Source organism: Aethalodelphis obliquidens, unplaced genomic scaffold (assembly GCF_003676395.1).
Source record: "Aethalodelphis obliquidens isolate GAN/ISIS:26980383/991018 unplaced genomic scaffold, ASM367639v1 scaffold17, whole genome shotgun sequence".
In the NCBI taxonomy this organism is placed as follows: Eukaryota; Metazoa; Chordata; class Mammalia; order Artiodactyla; family Delphinidae; genus Aethalodelphis; species Aethalodelphis obliquidens.
This window is the reverse complement of record NW_020837961.1, coordinates 2,825,109-2,846,726: the sequence shown is the minus strand read 5'-3', so window position 1 is coordinate 2,846,726 and position 21,618 is coordinate 2,825,109. Positions and strand designations below refer to the sequence as shown.

At 40.9% G+C, this 21,618-nt stretch overlaps 1 protein-coding gene across 5 annotated transcripts in view; it reads right to left on the bottom strand.

The window, feature by feature from the left end:
• The window catches only part of RAPGEF2 (Rap guanine nucleotide exchange factor 2), a 246,466-nt gene that overhangs the window by 178,690 nt on the left and 46,158 nt on the right, over positions 1-21,618 (bottom strand). The window lies entirely within an intron of this gene.

Genomic DNA, 21,618 nt, shown 5'->3' with positions numbered 1-21,618 from the left:
CTATTGAGTCCCAAATTTCAACAGAGAATGTGGGGAGAGAAGAGCCCCAAAATCTGTTTGTTTAGACGTTACCCTTCCCCTGGCTCACAGGGAAAGCCTAGGCACGCAAGACTCGCTGTGCACACAGCCCCACGCCGGTGCCGTCCTGGAGACAGTTCAACCAAATGCTGGTCCTCAAAGAAACACTACGATATGTAAACAGATAACTAATCAGGACCTAGCGTATAGCACAGGGAACTCTACTGTGATAAACCAGTATCTATACACTGTGGTATATCAATATTCTGTGATAAACCATAACGGAAAAGAATATGAAAAAGAATAGATACATGTATCTGTATAACTGATTCACTTTGCTGTACACCTGAAGGTAACACAACAGTGTAAATCAACTAGACTCCGAAAAAAATTTTTTTTAAAGATAATCAACGAAGAAACAAGAAGGAAAAAGAAGAATGACACTCCATCTGTTAGGACCCATAAACTCCCTCACAGATGACTACAATGTGAGATAGAAACTCAGTTGTAAGCCCCAGGCATCAGAAAACAAGTTTTCTAATGCCCAAACTCAACAAATGCTCTCCACCACTCCATCACCACTGGCAGCTGTTCATCAGAAGGTTTATCTGCACCACATCACACACATTCTCCTGGGGGCCCGGGACCCTCACACAAACACAGTGAACTAATGAACCTCACCCTTCACGACTTGCCACTGAGTACCTACCACGCACAGGAACATGTGATTAGACCCTGCATTTAGCTTCAAGTCCTCTGAGCACTAGAAAAAGCAGTGTCATTCCCAAGGTATATCTTTATTGAGTTATTTAAATTTATTACAGCTCAATGATAAATTATACAGCAATGCCCTCTGACAAAAAGTCAAATAAATTTGCACGCCTCTGGGGATGAAACCCAACTTGACAGAACCACCGGCTAGGCTGAACTCGGGGGGCCTGAGCCCCCCACTGCCCTGCATCCAGTCTACTGTCAGAGCCAAGTGCCAACGACAGGATGAACTGAGACAGAGCCAGGCAGAGGAGAAGGGGAGGCGGGGGCATAGCCGCCCCCTCTCTGGTCACAGGCCGTGCACCACCATCCTCTGTCACTCCCAGCAGCTGACCGTCCGCAGAGGCTACATATGCTTGAAGAACATCTGTGTGGCCAACAGGCACATGAAAAGATGCTCAACATCGCTAACCATGAGAGAAACGCAAATCAGAACTACAGTGAGGCACCACCTCACACCAGTCAGAATGGCCATCATCAAAAAATCTACAAACAATAAATGCCGGAGAGGGTGTGGAGAAAAGGGAACCCTCTTGCACTGTTGGTGGGAATGTAAATTGGTGCAGCCACTATGGAGAACACTATGGAGGGTCCTCAGAAAACTAAGAATAGAACTACCATACAACCCAGCAATCCCACTACTGGGCATATAGCCTGACAAAACTATAGTCCAAAAAGATACATGCACCCCAGTGTGCACAGCAACAGTATTCACAATAGCCAAGACATGGAAACAACCTAAATGTCCACCGACAGATGAGTGGATAAACAAGATGTGCCATATATACACACACACACTCACACTCACACACACTCACGCTCACACTCTCACTCTCACACACACACACACACACACACACACACACACACACACACACACAATGGAATATTACTCAGCCACAAAAAAGAGCAAAATAATGCCATTTGCAGCAACATGGATGAACCTAGAGATTATCATACTAAGTGAAGTAAGTTAGACAAAGACAAATACCATGTGATATCACTTATAGGTGGAATCTAAACTATGACACAAATGAACTTAACTACGAAACAGAAACAGACTCACAGACATAGAGAACAGACTTGTGGTTGCCAAGGGGAGGGATGGATTGGGTGTTTGGGATTAGCAGATGCAAACTATTATATACAGGATGGATAAACACCAAGGTCCTACTGTATAGCACAGGGAACTATATTCAGTATCGTGTGATAAACCATAATGGAAAACAACTTGAAAAAGAATGTATACATATATGTATAACTGAATCACTTTGCTGGACAGCAGAAGTTATTTAACACATTGTAAATCAACTATACTTCAATAAATTTTTTTAAAACCAGAATATCTGAAAACACATTCTTTTTGCATATTATCACTAGCAGTTATTTCTGGGAGTTTTGGCTTTTGAGAACATCCAACGTTCACCCAGAACTAAGCCTAGGGAATGAGTTGGCCATGTAAGCTCCAGCGGGATCAAAAATAAAATACAATTACATGAAGTAAAGAGGTACCTTCCCTGGGGGGTTCACTAAGCAACTCTAATAACTCCACCATGATATGGTCTAAAAATGTTCTGAGCAACAGCACGGGTTTTCATAAGAACTGTGTCACTTGGAAAGGTGACCAATGCTAAGGACATTATTTAGATACATTAATCCCTGCCTTTTTAAAATTTCACTTCATGACAGCTAATCCTCATTTTGAGTGGAAAACGTTAGTAACTCAAACATTAGATAAGTATGGAACTAAATCTACTACATTAGACTACTTGTCCCTGTGTATCATTTTCCCCTCCTTAACCCTAAATCATACGGCAGATAAAGACTACCTGTTACATTTCTTATTCTTCTGGGCCCAAGGCGTTGTTTTATTCGGGAAGGTAATTGTTAGATGTCACTGAAGTGACCCACATGTAACCTTTGAAACCCCTTACTTCATAATGCCGGTGGGGATTCCACCAGCTACGCATACAAGTCTTGCCCAAGGGGGCCAATTTTACCTTGTGAGTGAAGCACTGAGTGCACAAATCTGAAACGCAGAAAACAGTCTGGTAGCACTGATCACACCCCCAAACACTCATGTCCACCCTGCCGTCAGTATTAGCACCCTGAGCGAAAATGAAATGTTTACACATTTTAAAAGAACGGAAAAAAAAAAACCCAGAATGAATACTTTTTCTGCTTCACCACCCCTTGTGTCTTTTCTGAAATGAGTAAGCCATTCAAACGTCCGCACGGAATCACACAAGCAACAACCACACCCCCAGATTTTTCAGCTCTCAACACTGTGCTCTCCCCACCCCCTCCAATTCTCTTCTTAGAAACGCAGAGGTTTCCCACTGACTCTCCTTCACCTGACCTTCCAAAGTCCTCACAGCAGCAGCTCTGTTTCCCTGCCAAGGTTCTGGAGTGAGAGGTTCATCCCTCTTACCCCTTTTCTCAACTATCCAGTTATTACACAACCTTTTAGAATCTGATCTTTGCCCTTCACTTTGCTGAAATCCCTTTCTCAGAGATCACCAAGGATCTCTTTCAAACGAATTAGCATTGCCTGTTCCACCCCGTGCCTAGCACTGTTCTAGATGGTAGGGATTCACCAGTGTACAAACCAGACAAAACCCCCTGACCTGTGGACATGCGGGTCCAGTGGGAGCAAAGGGACTGACTAAGCAGAGTATCGAAAGTGTTAGACAGTGATGAGCAGTCAGAAGGAAAGACAGCAAAGGGAGGAGAGCATGACACGTCAGGGGCGGGACAGCACTGCCCACCCCTCCCCCTGGGTCTCCCGGGCCCCTCAAGGGGCTCTGCAGGCTGCACGGGTCTCCCCAACGCCAGGACCGGGCTGGTCCTCGAACCTCACTCTTCCGTATACGGCTCCTCTCACTGAGAAACCGTGTCTGCTCTCAGCCCATCTTTACAAGTAACCCCTCGACCCTGACTGCTCTTACAAACCACCAGTCACCCCCTGATCGGTTACCTTCTGAAGCTGCTGGAGCATCACTTCAAATGGTAGCTGAAATCCACATCGTATTCACCCCCAAAGACTAGCTACATCTGATCTCTCCTCTTCTGCCACAGGTTCAAGGGGCCCAGCTCTTCCAGTGAAAACCTGAGAAGCTATCTTCCAACTTGTCGTTGCTCCTTGTAGCGGCTCTTTTCTCTTTTTTCACACATTTAATTAGTTTTTTCAATCCCGTGAAGCTTCCTGTCACTCTTTTTTCCATTCTATTTCCAATGGCATGGGCAGTTTCAGGGCTTTCTTCCCTTTTATCATGCATAACACAAACAAAATAAGGGGCCCTGGACAGCTTTAGAGAGGCTGTCACCTCCACCAGGGGAACACTTTCCTGGATCCCCGATTTGCATCTTGTCACACAAGCGGGTTGGGTGCCCCCCAGGTCCCACTCCAGCCTCGTCCCACTTCCTCTGCCCCAGCCTCCACTGGAGGCTGCTCTGTCTCCCAGCCTCCTGCCCGCCATCCTGATGGGCACCTCCACTCACACCCCCCAGGAGGCCTTTTCGGGCCACTCTGCTGCACGCTCCCCTCCCCTCTTCTCAGTCATAAGCAACTGACCAGATACGTTCGTTTGTACCATTGGTATTTTTCAACATACACATGAAACACCTGCAGCAACAGGGCAATACGAGCAATACTGGGTAAGGCCGTATCCCGGGGAGGGACCCTATCTCGTACCTCCCTCCTACTCGCCTTCGACCCCAGGAAATGGCTAGAAGTGCTGGATTCTGGAACCCGAGCAGCAGAAGGCCCCGTGGCCAGCTGCTGGGGTGAGGCTGGTCCTGAGGCTCAGATCGCTTCACAGCGTGAGGCACCGAGGTCCCGACGCAGGAGGAGGGGCAAAGGCGCGTCTGGGCACCGCTACCTGCACAACGCACGCGCCTCTCCTCCGGGGGGCACCCTGGACCTGTGCACACACCCACCTCCACGTGCCTCCTGCCAGAGCTGCTAAGGCCTCCAGTTCAGGCCTCTGCTCTTCTCCCGACATCCCTGGAGGACTAACCCACGACTGTCCGCTCCTACTACCAATTTCTTACCTTGCTTTCTTCAATTCTTTTGTTTGTGGCTGGTTTCTCTTATCCTCTGTGATTTTTTTTTTTTTCAAATCTCCCACAATATCCACTGCTTACGCAGTTTGACGGTACAATGGCCAACATGCTAAAAAACGAAAACAAAATACCTGCTTCTATACTCAACCTGACATGAGTTCTTCACTGATGATAACCTGAGTTTGAAAAACTTCAGACAGAGAGCGGATACATTTAATTCTATTCATGTACACATATATAATACAGAGAAAATCACTGCTGAAACCGATCTGAGCCCTACATTTTCCTCTGAGTTAAAAATATACTGACTTTAAAATAACAGCTATATCTGAAATTCACATGTAACCAGGCCTCCTGCAAAAAAAAAAAAAACCAGCTACACCGGAAAGAATTAAAACTTTGCACCAGGTGGCCCATTTTAAATGTTCTATTTGAGGCAACATTAAACAAGACTCCTTCACAATAAGTCATCATTTAATTAATATCCAAATACCTTGAGAGCCAATAATAGTTCAACAAAATAGCTGGAAATCAAATATCAAATATAATTACTCACAGCTGGCTTTATTCAACTGATGTCATATTAAATAAACTTATCCCACAGACCTTCTCCCCTCCCCCCAAAGGGAAACAAATTCCTTCAAGGAACATAGAAGGCTCTTTGTGTTAGATTTTTTTCAAAGTTTGCAGAATATATTCTAGTATTAAAGATTTTCAGCAGGAGTACATAATATTAAAGATTTTCAGCAGGGGACACTTGTTTTCTGTACCATTCTGTGTGTTTGCAATATTTCAGAGCTTTGGAGCCTTGTTTTCCTTAAGACTAATACAAAAATAGCAAACCAGACTAGGTCACAAAACACAATGGACATCTGTATTTTTATGATCTAGCATTCAATTTACTGTTTGGATATTGGGCTGCATTATTTTTGTAGAGATGTTATGTCTCTACAGCTTAGTAATAAAAATTACCAAGAATATTGGTTTCAAACCTATTGTTTCAAGGCATTATTTAAATCATTTGACTGTACCACCCATGTTATATGAAGGGTAACTTATTCCTTATGAACAATAACAACTATCTATTATATGCCAGGCATTGTACTGTATGGTCTGCATCTATCATCTCTAATTTCTGTAACAATCCCACATGCAGATACTTTATATCTAACAATTGCCAAAGGAAAAGAAATCAAGGATAGTGTGCAAACTGCTAACCCCACCTCACACATACACACACAAACTCCACAATAAGCGAGATGATTACATATCTGCTACAGCAGAATTTTCAAATCCCAAACAGATATTTCCATACTCATGCCTCTCATTCAAATTCATTATCATATTCCCAGATTCATTCATATTCTCTCCCCCCTCCCTCTCCCTTTCTTTCCCCTTTAAGAAAGAAAAAAACAGAAAGAAAGAAAATTACGGGGAGTGACACATGGTATGGTTACCTAACCAGCAAACTTAAAACTAAAGGAATACGTACTTTAATGAAAACTTACCATTAGTCCTAGTGTTGTTTCAAACTATGATATAACCTTCCAGAAATCTAAAATTAAGTGCATGCTTGTAGCATTTTGTATTTAGAAATACAAGTCCAATCACAACAGATCACTTTTAAAAAATGTTTGTCACTTTTAAACTACTATATATCTTGATGCAAACCAAAGTACTACTAATTATACTCAAAGCAAGTGGCACCCTCCAGGGCCTAAGGTTCAAGCTTTGGTCATCTTACGTGTCCTACTGCTGCTTCACACTCACCCGGACGCCTGCAACGGCCTCCACGGTTCTCTGTCCACTCTTTCCACATCCTCTTTGACCGTTCAGCACATCCATCTCTACATCTTTTTAAACTACACAGCATTTAGCATATAATATGCCCTCAATTAAAATGTGTTGAGTCAATGAACAGAATGTTTCTTCCAGTGCACTGAAAAAGGTAATTCTCATTTTCATGCCCACTAAATAATTTCAATAAATTAATTTTAACACCAAATTTCCTTGGATTGCCTTTGACAGTCTCACTGGATTGATTCAACGCATGGATTTTAAGAAGAATGAACGTCATTTTTAATCAGATATTTCATTTCTGCATGTAAGATCAAACTGTTTTCTGCAACATATAATGTAAAAAATATGGACTTAATGCAGCATTATTCACAATAGCCAAGGTATGGGAACAATCTAAGTATCTGTGGATGAATGAACAGATCAAGAAAATGTGAAATAGATATACAGGTGTGTATATATAATCACATTTTATATCTACATATATCTATATATATCTCTCACATATGCACATACATATATATAATGTGAGATTTTATTTATCTATGTGTAATGGAATATTATTCAGCCTTTAAAAAGAAGGAAATCCTGTCATGTGCAACAAGATGGATGAACCTGGAGGGCATCATGCTAACTGAAATGAGCCAGAGAAAGGCAAATGCTGCACGGCACAGTATCACTGACATGTAGAAACAGAAAGTGGCAAAGTGGCTGCTGGGGCTACAGGGTGGGGAAAATAAGGAGAGGATGGTAAAGGTCCAAACTTGCAGTTATAAGATGGATAAGGTCTGAGGATCCAACACGGTGGATAATAGCTGACAACCATAACACGGTCCTAACACGGTGACTACGGCTGACAACACTGCACAGTCATGCTCAGTGGGGGGTTGGCAGGGCGTGGTAGTGGCTGCAGGACCCCCGCAGGTACTAAATCCAGAGATGCTCAAGTCCCTTACATGAAATGGTGCAGCCCAGTTGACCCTTAACAACATGCGCTTTAGCTGCACAGGTGCACTTCCACTTGGATTTGGTTCACTAGATCCGTACTACAGGACCACAGGCTCTGAGGCTCCTTGAACCCGAGTACGTGGAGCCACAGGTGCGGGGGGCTCCGATGGAGGGTGGGCACCCCTAAACCCCTCATCCTTCAGGGGTCAACTGTATTTGCATATAACCTAAGACTAAGCCATCTCTAGATCACTTTAATACCTAATACGATATAAATGCTATGTAAATAGTGGCCACCACTAGGCAAACTCAAGTGTTGCTGTTTAGAACTATCTGCAATCCTTTTTCTGAATATTTTCTACCCTTATTTGCAGAACCCACAGATACAGAGGGCCGACTGTATGGCATAACTGAAATGTGTTAAGAGTAGAACTTACATATTCTCAAAAACAACAAAAAAGATACAGATGTGAGATGATGGACATGATAATTACCTTATTGGGGGAATCTTTTAACATACAATGTGTACGTTAATCACCAGCATTTCAATTAACATACAATGTGTATGTTAATCACCACCATTTCAATTAACATACAATGTGTATGTTAATCACCACCATTTGTTTAAAAAAAATTTTTTAAGATAAAAAAGTAAATTCTAGAAAAAAAAGTATAAATTTTTTTTTAAAAAAGTATAAATATTTTTTAAGATAAAAAAGTAAAATTCTAGAAAAAAAGACCTATATTTTGAATGCTCTTTCACATTTTTATTGAACTTCTACAATCTTTCTTTATTTGCATTATTCTATCAACAAACAACCAATCTTACCCCCCCAAAATAAAGTAAGCATCCACAAGCGAAAATAACCATCAAGATAAAGCGCTTATTCAATATTCAATGTTTACACTTCACAACAAAATAACATCTCCATGATTAACTCTCATTATATGAGGGACTAACAGGGTGTTATTGGGGTTTTGGGGGAGGGAGAGAGAAATTCCACTACAGTTTTATAAATCTGTAAAATAGGTACAGTGATGACGCACAAAATTATCTGAGTAGAAGAAACAGTTTTGCCGTAAATAAAAAATTACTGAACCACTTACTTCAAGCACTCACATCTTCTAGTAATTAACCACCTTTTCTGGAATAATATGGTACAAAATGTTTTAAATTAAAAAGAAATTAACTACTTTACACAGCTCACCGAGTGGTGCACAAATCATCAGAAATGCTTCCTATTTGAGGGGGTCTTGGGGAGGCAGAGGGCAGCAGGGAACAGAAAAGATCAGAGTTCCAGGCCGCTGCCTACATGCTGACATTTCAACCATTTCTTCTCTCCCTGAGTCACGTGATGAGACAAAAATATTACAAGGCTAACAGAAGCGTCTGCAGGAATGCGTACTTGAATGTGCCTTGCAGGCTGGCACAGTGGGTGAGAGACGGCCCTGGTGCCAGACTGGTGCAATCCACAGCTCTGCCCCGCACGTGACTTTAACTGTGGACAAGTTACTTAACCTGAGAAAGAGTTCCATTTGAAAACATGGTGAGAAAACTAATACGTACTCAATCCACAGGAGTTCTGCGAGGATTAAATGAGACGGTGCCACCCTTAGGTGCTGGGTCCATGGCTGGGAGCACAGTGTACACGTGTGGGCGGTGTGTCCATGGCTGGGAGCACAGTGTACACGTGTGGGCGGGATTTACGCAGGCGCTGGTCCAGGTTCACTCCTCTATACAACCAGCCCGAAATTTAAGGGCAAAGACTTAGGTGTATGCCTCCCTGGAGGTTGAAAATCATCTTCTAATAACAATTATGATAGTTATCATAGAGGAATTTTTGCAATATACACAGAGAGACCCAGATTTTTCATAAACACTTAAAAATTTGTTGAGACAGCATAAAAAGGAGAACGAAAGGTTTACAGTTGTTTGCATGCTGAGTTCTGAGGGTTTTTCTCTCCAGAATTTTATAACACTTGCTCTAAAAAGATGAGGAAAGTTTAGAACATATCTGGGAGATAATCTGAATTACCATAGCTCTCAAAAAACAAGTCTTAACTGCCTCTATTAAGCAACGATTAGATTTCTGAAACAGATCACCATCCTGATTTATTCATCAAACCTAACCACACACCAGGGATCAAATTTATTATGTACGAGATAAGCTATCATGCAGGGCTATGATGAACGAACTACCACAACCGCCACCACACCTAAATTATTTCTTTCAATCAAAGAACACTTTCACAGAAAGAAAAACTACCAGGGAACTACAAATTCTGTATGATCTGAAAACATAATTTAACTATGTTAAAAGAAAACTATCTTCAAATACAGCTAAGATCTCTTCTAACCACTTGCTTTCTGAAAGCAATATCGCAGAAGAAATTCATTACAAAATTCAGTTTTTCTAACAGAATCTTTAATTCATATTAAGTAGTCAATCCCTGAAAACAATTGAAAAAAAACTATCTCAAAATGTTTAAAATGCTACACAACAATCCATTTTTTAAGTTTACCCCCAAGATTTGTTTAAACCATATACTTAAAAGAATGTCCTCACACAAATGGCTATCCTTTTTTCCTCTTTCACTTCCTTTCTCCCCACATAATTTATATATTATCTTTGGGGGGAAAAAAGCATTTATGCATTCAAAACCTATAGCTTTAAAGAACTTTAATTTCCAACTAGTTCCAAATATGTGATCACAAGGAATCAGCAGAAGACTAAAAATGTAGCATAGGACAAACTATAGAAGAAACTGTTGCACTATTTTTACCTTTTAAACCTCAATATGGGTAAGTAAAACCAACTTGAATATGAATTCCTGCCTTGTACTCAAAAAGTTTCATTGTTAAAGAGAAAAAGATGATTTACAGGATTACGTAGATAGAGCCTACATTCCAACTTCACTTAAACGAAGTCCACTTCCTTTTGGAGTCACTGCTTTAAAGCACAAAATAGCAGATGTTCACCCAGACAGCTTGCTACCTATAGAAACAGATACATTACACACATATTAAGGATATGCACCTGCCTCTAGTCTAAGCTCTGTGGGCTGCATTGCAGTCCATTGAAGCAGACTTTCTTCACGTATGCGCTGTTAGAATAAATGCAATGAACACCTTCCAGCCATAGTCCCAGCACTACAGGGATGTCCCTGTGTCATGAATGGGGCTTTAATGACATGGGTCTGAGGCTTGGTTCTACCATTACTAGCTGTGTGACCTTGGGTAAATTCCTCAACTTTCCTCATCTGTAAAATAAGGATAACAGGTATGTCCTTCATTCGGTTTGAAAGAGGGTTAAATCTGCCTAAATATTAGCTATTGCGAACATTTCACATAGCCATGACTATCAGAAATTGATGCGAAATAACAAGGAAGAATCAGTCAGTAAAAGGTACATGTCATAAAATAAGTAACATCTTAAAATGAGGATAGACAGACGTGTCATCTACAGTTTACCTGACACACACACACAAAAAGACTCTTCTAAGTCTGCCCAGCTAGAATACTAAAATAATGTTGACAGTTTCTTCCTGGAAAAATCCTTTTCAATTAAAAAATAATGTAAGTGCACAATTACTACGAATCCAAAGCCACATTTCATACTTAGGTATCAGAGTTAAAAGGGATTCTCCTTAAAAAAAAAAAAAAAAAAAAAGATAATGTCCAAACACCCTATATACAATGGAATATTATTCAGCTGTTAAAAAGAATGAAATAATGCCATTTGCAGCAACATGGATGGACCTAGAGATTGTCCTACTGGGTGAAGTACATCAGACAGAGAAAGAAAAATATTGTATGATATCACTTATATGTGGAATCTAAAAAAAAAGATACAAATGAACTTATTTACAAAACTGAAACAGATTCACAGACTTAGAGAATGAACTTATGGATACGGGGGGCAGGGGGGAAGGATGGGGGGAAGGGATAGTTAGGGAGTTTGGAATTGACATGTACACACTGTTATATGTACAACAGATAACCAACAAGGACCTACTGTATAGCACAGAGAACTCTGCTTAATATTCTCTAAAAACCTAATTGGGAAAAGAATTTGAAAAAGAATAGAAACATGCATATGTGTAACTGAATCACTTTACTGTACACCTGAAACTAACACAACATTGTTAATCAACTCTACTCCAATATAAAATAAAAAGTAAAAAAAAAAAAAAAAGGAGAGGGGATTCTCCTTCTTTGCAGATGGATAAAAGTTTGACCAGAGGGAAATCAATACTACCTGTGTTATCCTCGTCTCACAATTTCCACAGAAGTATTCACCTGGGGATCTGAAAACAATGGGGTTCGTTCCTCCTAAATTAAGAAAAAGGAAAAAAAAAAAAAAAAAGAAAAGAAAAAGGATGCAGCTGCTTCCATCCGGGATTAGGATGCTGCTATACAAGTTCAGAACACCATTGTTCACGCTGTCAACTAAAATTACCCCCATGCTTCTAATGAAGAGTTGAAGTTGTAGAATTTTTATATTCTGCTAATTTTCTTAAAAAGGAGCAAAACTGGGCTTCCCTGGTGGCGCAGTGGTTGCGAGTCCGCCTGCCGATGCAGGGGACGCGGGTTCGTGCCCCAGTCCGGGAAGATCCCACATGCCTGCGGAGTGGCTGGGCCCGTGAGCCATGGCCGCTGAGCCTGCGCGTCCGGAGCCTGTGCTCCGCAACAGGAGAGGTCACAACAGTGAGAGGCCAACGTACCGCAAAAAAAAAAAAAAAAAAAGGAGCAAAACTGTTTAAGCCATGAGAAAGTACCTAACAAAAGAGCAAAGTAAACCACAGAAAGCAGTGAAGGGTTGATAAATAAATAGGCTGTTCCACCACGGCCCAGCCAATGCACAGATCCTTTTTAAATAGCAGATCATTAAAAATTCTGAGACTGGAACATGTAATGCCTCAAATTTAATTTGTCATATCACAAACATAAAGAATCTTGCAGTGGTTACACTTGATTCCGGAATATCGTTTTTAACAGACCCTGGGACAACAAGAACAACACTGTGTGTTCTCTTGGAAATCTCCATAAGGTTGACCCCATTATGAGTCCTAAAATCAAAAGAAGAGAATTTTCCCCACACAGATTCAGGCAACACGTTTTCCCCAAGAGAAAAATAATGACGCCATGCCACTTCTGCCATACAGTGGAATCTGAATTTACGAATTCTTGTTTGTCAAACAGAAGGAGGACGGTGCAGAATGGAAACAGCTACATGACCCAGAAGGAAAAAGGCTGAAGGAGACACTGCAAATGACAGAGGTGGCAGAGGGTAACCATTAAGAGGAAGTACCTTGGCATCAGAACCCAGCTGCAGTCCTGGGACTTACCCAACTGGTAAGACTTACCCAACAACTCTAAGCTGAAGTTTCTGTAAACTGAAGATAATACCTACTTGACAGTGCAACTGTGAAGATGAAATAAGTTATATAAAGCACTTACACGTTGGCTATCTTATAGCTGTTGCCACTGTTTCAAATTTAAGGGAAAAAAGGATTAGACAGACTCCACAGTGCCAAATAAGACTGAAACCTTTCAGCAAGATGCCCAATGACAATTTCTGGTTCCTTTAAGATCCCAGGTCCAATTTAGCAAATACTGCTAATAAAATTTCATCCTTCTCGGACTTCCCTGGTGGCGCAGTGGTTAAGAATCCACCTGCCAATGCAGGGGACACGGGTTCGAGCCCTGGTCCGGGAAGATCCCACATGCCGTGGAGCAACTAAGCCCGCGAGCCACAACTACTGAGCCCACACGCCCCAACTACTGAAGCCCGCGCGCCTAGAGCCCGTGCTCTGCAACAAGAGAAGCCACCGCAATGAGAAGCCCGCGCACCGCAACGAAGAGTAGCCCCCGCTCGCCGCAACAAAGACCCAATGCAGCCAAAAATAAAACACTAAATTTTAAAGAAAAATTTCATCCTTCTCGGTAAGATTAAAATTGTACAAAATGAGCAAACTGAAAAGACTAAGTTTTGTGTGCTTTTCAAGCTACTTTTGATGCTTACGTGAATGACCAGTAATCTCTGCTTTTTTTTTTTTTTGCAACCACCAAGGGTTGCCATCAGTACTTACTTACCATTCCCTCTCCACAAAGAAGAGAACGTTTGCACAAAGTGTCCAATAAGGAACTGTGTAAACGACAGGTGTCCTGTACTTAAAAGTAGAGGGATTTAGGTAGGAAATTGTTGGATACCACTGACAACCTTTTAAGTGCTTTCTTAAAAAGCAAATGACAAGGTGAAGGTGTCATTTTATTGATATAAAAGGTAAAGGTAAAAGGTAAAAAAGATGGTTTAGGTACTGCCCTCATGGAAGAGTGGAGGTTCACTAGATAGTCTTTTTTTTTTTTTAATATTTATTTATTTGCCTGCACCAGGTCTTAGTTGCAGCACGCAGGATCTAGTTCCCTGATCACGGATCGAATCTGGGCTCCCTGCCTTGGAGGCGTGGAGTCTTAACCCCTGGACCACCAGGGAAATCCCCACTAGACAGTCTTCAAGACTTGCAGCTTCAGGGCACAAGAAAGAGAACCAAAGGACAGTTAACATGCTTCCCTTCGCTTCTTGTCCAAATATACTCTGTATCTGTGTCTGTATTTACATCTAAGTAATAATGTTTTCCCAGAAAGGAGAACAATGAGAGAGAAAAGAGAACTGAATTGCAGCTCCTAGAAAGTTTTGTTGGGTGGGGAGTGAAGGGAGCAGAGGATAAACAGGAACTTTCCCTCTACTCACTTTTGGCAAAAATGCAACACAGACACTCCTAAGAATAAAAATTATAAAGACTTTCTGTTTTACATGTATCTCTTTTAAGAAGAAAACATTACGCACGTTCAGTATAACTCTGAAATGCTGGATAAACAAACTGGGCGAACAGTCACTTGGGAGAATCAACTTTCTAAATGCAACGACTACACGTACGTACTCTTTGCTATTTTTACTACAGAATTTCATTATGCTCTGCTGTCACTGCCCCTGCCTCTTTCCACACCCCAACTCCTCCAAACCCCAGGTTCCCTACCCTACCCTTCTCACCACTGCCACTGACACAAGGAGGAAAGGAAAAACGGGGTGAAATGGCTTCAACTGCCTAAGGGATTGTCCTAAGAAAGGATTCCTTTCTTAGAGAAATGCATCTCTAGCAGTAGACATATGTGGGAGGGTCTTTTAAAAATTCCAGATGGAAAAGTTGACATTTGAATGGACAGGGAAAGCCACTGCAATACAGAAATTTAAATTATTTCTTAAGTTTCCCCTCCATCCTAAAAAACGGACTTGGTGAAAAATTCCTTTTCACAAGTAGATTACAGACACCAAGCGCAACAAAACTGGTAGTCTTGTAAAACCTGTTCTTCCAAAAAGCCATTCATTCGTCTTGGTTAACAGGTACAGTCAAGTTAAGTCAAAGGCATGACTCTGAAACCCTAGAAACCACTTTAAAGGGTCATCGGCTTGCGATTCCCAAACTGGAAAGTAAAGAATACAAGAAACACATAATTCAGCAATAAAAGGAGTATCGGCAATCACAGACGAAAAACAGGAATGCTGTCTCTCTCCCAGGTGCTCAGGCACCACCCCTGCACTGGAACACCCTCCAGGCCAGCATTCTTCTCGCTATTACATCCTGGTCTCATTCAGGCTCACTCAGCTACAACCATCAGAGGTCCTGACAAGAACGGGGAAGCTGCAGTCCTCACCTCATGGTTCATGGAGTCTGCAGAGCTCGCCGACATTTACAGATCATGAAGTTCCTCATGAAGATGTCTTTCCCTCACCTTGAATGGACAACGCAAGAATCTTAACCGGCCAAATAAGGTGGACAGCCAATGAACCAAGCTACATGCCAAGTGGGAAAGATGGTTCCTAAACTAACTGATCATCCATCAAAGTGAGCTTCTTAAATAATACATACACATGCCTGAGCCCCTCTCCAGCTGCGCTAAATCACGGACTCCAGAGAACTAGGGATCCATTCTTCTCACAAGCAGAACGTGTCTCCCCCAGCCACCCCGTCAAGGAATTCTTGTCATCAGATGAGTTTGGGAAAAACAGAAGTAAGGGAACACTTGAAGGATCACTGGCTTCCTATTATGTGCAATTGGGTTCCTTGTCAAAAGCACCTAATTATCACTGTCCTTGATAATCTTATGGTGTTGGATGGCATTGTGAGGGCAGAATTTTCATTTTCCAAACAGGGTATAAAAATCATGGTTTCTGTTTATGGTAAGTTAGTTTAATAGCTATAATACAGCAACATAAATAACCAAAGATGCCATAAACCAGTTAAACAGAAAAAGCGTAAAACATCTTAAGGGTTACAGCGAGCTCCTGCCTAAATTTCTGGAATAAATGTATGTGAGTATTTGTCAGTCCTTCAGGAGAACAGATACACAGCATCTTAGAGCATGGTAACAGTAGCCTGACTTGAGAATCTGAAAGCCGGGATTTCAATCTCAGCTTTCCTACAAAGAAGCAAATTACCAAACTTCTCTTGAGTCTCATTTATAAAAAGGGGTAATACTGATTTCAGAGTTTTACCGTTACAATTAAGTAAGAAATAGGTGTACCATTAATAAAAAATGACTTAACATATTTGAGCACTTACCTTATACTAGACACTATTCTAAGCTATTCCAGCTACTGTTTTAAGTAATCAAAAATGTGTATCATTAACTTGAATTATTTGTTTATAATTTCTCCTCAGCTCTACCCAGGTCTTCGCAAGATAAAATGCAGCCATCATCCAAACTCAACACTGCATTCGACAGCGTCAAAAATCATAAAAGCCACCTGTTTGAAAAGGATCATTTTCAATCTTCAGAGCAGTCTTAGGAGGTAGGTTCTTTCATTATCCCCTATTTTACAAATAAGGAAGTTCAGACAGGTTAAGTAACTTGCTGAAGATCATAGAGCTTGTAATCTAGCGTCCTTAACCACTATGATAAATTAAATCTCTCCAGCATACAACACTCAGAATAGATTTTAGGCCTTTCTCCCAACCTCCACTAATTCAGGATCCTGGGTGGTAAAAACAGATCTCATGCTTCCAATTAGGTTTAATACACATATTTCTTCCCCGGAACATTCAATGGAATTGTCTCCTTAAGCCATTTACCCTCCGCAGCTGGTTGAGCAAGGATACCCTGGTGCCTCTTTTTAAGTCTATGTAAGCCTGAATTGCAAGCTTAGGATGCTTTCTGCCAGTGTTTACTTACCCTTTATTATTAATAATTATAATTTATATTTGTAATTAACATAATCACCATTTCGGCTGGACTACACTCCACTAATGTTATACGAAGATAGTAGTAATAACCTAAGAGCAAGCACAATTACTCTGCCTACTTCTGCAATGTTTACAGTGCTTTAGATGACAGCAATTCTCAACAGGTGAGTTTGATGCTATTGAATCCAAAAACTGAATTTGGATGATGGCTTCACTGTAGGCTATAGAATCTTGGGAAGAGTTGAGTAGACCTGCAAAGGGGAAATTATAAACAAAAAAGAATTCAACTTGATAATATAAATTTTCAATTGCCTGAAAAAAAATGCGAATGTATATTTTAATTAAGTAGACCTTTCTCAAAGGTTTCAGAGTGAGGAAGTTAGAAAGTGACCATTTTCAAAGTAACTATTTAGCTCATCGTCACTTTGTAACAAGGTACATGACAAGGAAAATATTTATTGTTTTTCAAGATCAATCATATTGCTCTTACTTTTAAAAATGACTCAACCTTGAAGTATAAGGATGCCTTTACTAATTGAATGTCAGGTCTGCCAAGACACAGAACAGTGCTCTTTTATTCCTTGAGAAGGAATCAAAAGACGTACTTGAGAATTGTCACATCTTCTGCAGTACTGCTCAAACTAATTCCAGGAGTTTCTGCTGTTCTAAAGAGAGTCAATTCAGGTGGGGAACAACAGAATACTGCCCAGTAAGAGCCCTACTAGAGAAACAGATAACATCACCCGTGTTCCGCTACCTGGAAACATCTCACAAAGAAGCCCATTATCTTTTTTCCATTAAATATACTTCTTCTCAAGATGGAATTATATTATTGAACACTCCTACCCTTGTTCAAGGCCAAAGGGAAGAAGAAATGCCTTAACATTTAATTTTCTAGTCCTCTTAGATCTTGTCAAAACAAGGAAGAGGAAATAAAAAAGGTGCAAGGGGTTGATTGTCCGTCAAAATGGAAAATTAAAACTGCTCAGCTGGAATTCCATATTGGCTTTAAGTGCCAAGTTTCTCAACTTTTCCCCACTCATCTACACTTTTGGAAAACTTAAAAATCTCGCTGACTCCCCTACTATATAGTTTAAGATTGTCCCCTATTTCCAATTTGAGAACCACTGTAGCCACAGTTTCCCCGTGTTAATTTCTGCGGTTTATGTTACGGAAGTTATAGGATTATTGGAATTCCAAATATCAATTTTTTAAATACTGCTGAGTATTTCACCCCTAAAAATTATTGCTTTAAATAAATACATAGGCTACTGAAAAGCAGTGTGTACCGTATACTTATAATAGATTATACAAGTGGCTGGCTCTCTAGGCAAGCAGAACTGTAACTATGGCATGTGGATTATCCTCATACATTACTATCAAAACTGAACACCTGTCTCCACCTCCTTGGTCTAACGTAGAATTCTTGTGAAGCAGTGTGGTGACTTGCAAAGGAATCTGACTGAGATCCAGAATCAAATCTGAGATCCTGAGCAAGTCTTCAATTCCCTCTGGTCTCCGATTCCAAACGTGTCTTTCATAGATGGTTAAACCAAGCGTCTCTAAATTCCAAACTCTCCTTAATCACGAACTCAGCCTCCTACCCATCTCCAGAACGCGTACGGTACAAATTATCAAGTACATTAACATAGCCAAACATCAATCACCGGATCTTTCTTAAATGCCACATGCTGTCACCACTTTCTGAAGCAATATCAATTAGAAACAAAGAAAAAACAAGAAACGAAGGTAACGCGAGTGCAATGAGCCATTACATAAGAACGTGATGGTAACCTGAGTTCAAGGACACGAGGACACTGCATTCTCCAAAGCACGAAGACAACTCTATGAGTGAAAGGATTTCAAAAGATGGAGACGCAGACCGGTTAGTCAATACTATAAGGTGCCTTCTTTACCTGTGAGGAGTACTCAGGGGTCAGGTAGGGAGAGAATGGGCCTCTACTGCTGTCCTTTCCAGACCCCACTGCTGCCTTTGCACCAGGGTACTGAAGCCCACTGGCATTTCTCGTGCTAACTCTAGGGGGCAACCCGCTAACCAGCTGCTAAGACAAACTCTCCTCTGGGCTTCCAGGAGACAAAATGCCACTTACTTACAATTATAGCACCATGTGTTCATGGTTACAGAATCATAAAATACTAGAATCTCTCCAGCTCCTCATTTGATAAGCAAACTAAAGCTTAAAGACATTCATCAACTTACTGAACACGGATTCCTTACCTAGCCGGCCAATCAAGGCAAATATCCTTACTGGCTACAGTATTATGGACTCAGAGGCAGAAACATGTTTAAAAGTTAAAACACACACATACAAATTAAGCGTCTACTGTATACCATGCCAAGCACTGAGATTTATGTGTTTCTTTCCAATCTAAGGTTAACTAATTCACAGTTTCATTTAAAACATCCATTACAAATTTGCACAGTACCCCTTCCTTGAACAGCCTACAAGAATTATAGAAATAGTTTCCATGGAATGGACATTTTCTCCAAAAAGAGCAAAGATCCGATTTCAGTAAGTTTAAAGGAAAAAAAATGCAAGGGCAGAGAACAAAATGCTACACATGCCAGAGAAAATCTAGCCACTCCTGTGCTGATGTGGAAGCCCTCACCATAGAAAACTGTGAAGAGTTCAGCTGAAAGAAGAAATGAGACCCCCTATTTTTGCTACACTTCTAAATTATTAAAGCCACCAATATGGACATCTACTTTAAGACTCATGCTGGGACTTCCCTGGTGGCACAGTGGTTGGGAATCCACCTGCCAATGCAGGGGACACGGGTTCGATCCCTGGTCTGGGAAGATCCCACATGCCCCAGAGCAAGTAAGCCCGTGCGCCACGACTACTGAGCCTGCGCTCTAGAGCCCACGAGCCACAACTACTGAGCCCACGAGCCACAACTACTGAGCCCGCAAGCCACAACTACTGAGCCCGTGCGCCTAGAGCGTGTGCTCCGCAACAAGAGAAGCCACCGCAGTGAGAAGCCCACGCACCGCGCGAAGAGTAGCCCCTGCTGGCCGCAACTAGAGAAAGCCCATGCACAGCAACAAAGACCCAACGCAGCCAAAAATAAATATATTTTAAAAAAAACTCATGCTAAATGCACCAATTTCATTCATGATTTTGGATCCTCAAAGCAGAAATCACCTGGTAAGTCTGGGTCTTACTGTATCTTGTTCACAGAATGAGGAACTGTAAGAGTAGTTCTCCAACTCGTCTACACATTAGAATCACCTGGGGAAACTTTCAAAAATCCGGTGCCAACCTAAGGCAGTGTGTCAGGATGGACCGGGTTGTCACTATTCTTTCACGTCAGCGGGAAGATTTGTGATGGGCGCCTGGCGCCTGGTTTGTAGCTGCTTGATCGACCCTCTTTAGAACTCTTGATTCCAAACTCCAGCCGGCTTCCCTGGGTGGAGACATCTGACACATGTCTCTGTAGTTTGCAGCTGGAGAGAAATGCATGTTCGTGGGACTCATGCAAGGAGGGGTGACTTGGAAGCCTGAACCCCAGCTCTCTAGCCCTTGCCTACGGATACCTCTCCCGCTTTCCCTCAGTATGTCCTTTGCCGTAATAAACATTCACCATGATGATTAAAAAAAAAAAAAAAATCTGGTGCCGAGGCCACACTCCAAATCAATTAAATCAGAATCTCTGGGGGGGGCTTCGAGTAGTTTTTAAAATCTCCCCCAGATGTTTCCAATGTACAGTCAAAAGAACCAGATGATAGCTAGGGTCAATCTAGCTCCAAAATTCTACATCTAAGTCAACTCTGATAATTCTAATGCTAATAAAGGCTAGTTGCCGGAATTCAATCATCTGTTAAAGACAGATAAAAGGTTACTGAAAAGCTATAGTAACTCACCAACATAAGGTTACTGAAAAGCTATAGTAACATATAGTTACATAAAAGGTTACTGAAACATATAGTTTCATAAAACATATAGTTACATAAAAGTTACATATAGTTACATAAAAGGTTACTGAAAAGCTATAGTAACTCACCAACATAAAAGTGTAAACAATCAAATATTGTAAACAATATAACAAGCCTTCAAATATTCACTAACCACCTAGACAGCAAAACCTAAAATTAGAAAGTGAAAATAGAAGACAATTTGAGACAAGAGCACATTTAAGATATATAACACTTATGAAACTTGATTATAAATACATGAGTCCAATGGTAATTTCCCTAAGTTTCCCTAATCAATAAATACTGTCATAAGACCTTAAAAAGACATACCAAAGAATCTTTCTCTCAATAATCTCCTACCATAGTTGATGTTGAAAATAAAAGTCTTAGAGATGAAATTCTGTGCCTCCTTACCAACATAAAAGTTATACAAAAGCCCTAGTGTTGGGCTTAACTTTTCTCATCTTCTTTATGGGTTTTCATTGTTAATTCATGCTACTCTGTAATTTGTCCCCCATATCCCCCAAAAAGGAATAAGAACAGCAACAAGAACATTGAAACGATGATGTATGGTTGACATGTTTTATTCTGGTTGATCTTTTCTTGAGCACTAGGTCAGAAAAAATATAAAATGTATTCTATCGTAATGCTTCCTAATCATAAGCATTAATACCTGCTTTTGCAAAATGAGACACATTATGTTCAGTAACTGAATTATTTTAAAATGAAATAAAATAATTTATTAAATAAATAAATTAAATAAAATAAACCAGACGACTGCACTATAATTGTGTGTGTGTGTGTGTGTGTGTGTGTGTGTGTGTGTGTGTGTGTGT